This window comes from Amphimedon queenslandica, unplaced genomic scaffold (genome assembly GCF_000090795.2).
Source record: "Amphimedon queenslandica unplaced genomic scaffold, v1.1 AMPQUscaffold_13354, whole genome shotgun sequence".
Classification (NCBI taxonomy): Eukaryota; Metazoa; Porifera; class Demospongiae; order Haplosclerida; family Niphatidae; genus Amphimedon; species Amphimedon queenslandica.
Window position 1 is genome coordinate 28,433 of NW_003546410.1, and position 2,389 is coordinate 30,821.

General features: G+C 38.0%; 1 protein-coding gene across 2 annotated transcripts in view; it reads right to left on the bottom strand.

The window, feature by feature from the left end:
• Nucleotides 1-2,389, bottom strand: part of LOC105313093 (angiogenic factor with G patch and FHA domains 1-like) — a 21,045-nt gene that overhangs the window by 9,827 nt on the left and 8,829 nt on the right. The window lies entirely within an intron of this gene.

The window sequence follows — 2,389 nt, forward strand, 5'->3', positions numbered from 1 at the left end:
ACTAAGCCTCAATAATAAATATAGATGGCCGGGAAGCTAAGATCGATACATGGCCGGTCAGCAAGCGCAGGATCCCTGTTCTAGACCTCTTCCAGACATTATAGCCTGAAAATAGTAAGATTATGTCAACCTAAAGCCTGAATCAGTTGGTAAAAGTACCTTTTTATGAGCCTCCTGTCCTCCATTGCTACCATTTTACCACGAGGTGTGGTGCTACTGAGCATGCGCATTGGCGCGCGCCTTTGATACGCCCACTCACTACTACACAAATATGTTGATAACACCCCCGCTGCGGGATACATTGCATTTGTATGACCTCGCCCTCGGGCCTGCGGCCCTCGGGCTCGGTCATACAAATGCAATGTATCCCTAGCGGGGGTGTTATAACGTTTACTTAGATCATTAATGATAGAATTCAGTGATCAATCAAAAAACTGGACTGTAGGGAGGGGCTCATTATACACAAGTACTGCTACATATAATGATTAATAATAGGATATGGTCTTTATTGATTTGTTTATTATTGATGTACTTGTACTTGGGATATACCGTAATTTGCCTTTTTTTCGTACAAAAATTTTTCGTTTCAGAAAAATTCAAGTGGAAATATTTTCGTCTTCTCATAGTGTACGAAAATTTTTACAGTCTGAAAATTTTGCTTCTCTTGCATATACCTTGTCCTTTACCTACTGGTAACAAGGCCGCTATAGTAGTGTTTATAATTCTTGAGATAAGAGATTCTTGACCTGGCTGTTCCCCCCGACATTACTAGTATACGGATAGTACTGGAGATGCAGCAATGACCAATTTACGGATAATAAACGGAAACATTAAATGGCTACTTTTGTCACATGGTGGACCGTTTTATTTTATAACTCAGTAGTCAAGCAATTGATTGAAGTACAGCAAGCACCAGTGGATAGAGCAAGGTTAGAGCTGCAAGAAGATACCTACTCATCAGGCCGTACCTTAGTTTTTCTTTGATGAATTAGGTCACAAATTTTGGTTGCTCAAAAATTTTCAATTGAAATATTTTCGTCATTTTAGGACCATACGAAAATATTTCCACAACGAAAAAAAGGCAAATTACGGTACTAACATTATTATAACATTTTCTTCATTTCTTAACAATTAATAACTATTAACATACATGTACATGTACGTGTACATTTAATTTAGCATTTTAAAAATCCTGACAGTCAAAAAATAATAAAGCTGGAGAAAGTAATAAAACAATTCTTCCATTACCTGATCATAGTAGAGTCCTGTATTGTGGTTATAGTAGTAGCCAGTTCTTTCATCAAAGAAGTAGCCACAAGACTGGGTAGCATGGTCTGATGCAGCTGCTAACTGAGAGGATATATCACCAGTCAATGGGAGTCATACCAACTGGAGGAGGAGGGGGAGGGGCTTCAGGATTGCTGGCAGCTGGAGACTCATTCTCTTAAAGAAGAAGGTGCACTATAAAACTATCCACACAACGTCATAGAATCGCTTCCGCCCGTCACCGTATAAAACGAGGTGCCCTGGGCACAATATGGCGGCCACACTGATTTGAAAATAACAAAATGGCTCCCGCACTGTTCTTATCATGACTAAATCACTGGCAAAACGCATTATAACTGAAAACATTAAAATTAGTAAAGCCGGGCGAGACAGTTAACCTACAAGCACAGGTAGAAAGCATGGCAAGAACAGAAATGGTATAATTGACTTGAAGTAATAATTTTTTACATTATCAAATATTTATATTGTATATTCTGAAAATCTGTCAACAGCCAAACAAACTTGGTCAATAATGCTATCAGGCAGGTTATAAGTGATAGTGGCAAAGGAATAGCCCTCATTACTACATAAAAAACCTGCCCAGGAACTGCCACCACTGGGACCAGAAGGCCTGGCTGACTACCAATTATCAGCCACCCTCATCAAGTAGAAGTGGTTACAGCAAGAGACCCCCATTTCGTCCTCAATCAGATCCTAGTACTGGTAGCAGTTGCAACATTTAACGATCCACTGGAAGTAGTAAATACAAAAATTATATTATTCTAAATTATTAAGCATATACAATAACAGAGTTGAATGGATATGGGGATGGTGAGAAGCTTCCTGTAGTTGTGTACATCTTCCCAACTGTACCAAGTAATGCCGATCAAAATATGGCAGTACTGTGATGGTAATATACCAGCACAAGTATATGCTTGTACGAGCCTAAAAAATATTAATGCCAATTAATGTATGATTACTTTACATTCACATTATACTTACTTCTGTATCTACTACATAATAAACTTGAGTTACGATTACAGGACTCAACTATCATTGAACTGAAATTCAGCACAAATCACATGACTTATACTATAATAATAATAGTAATAATATAAATAAA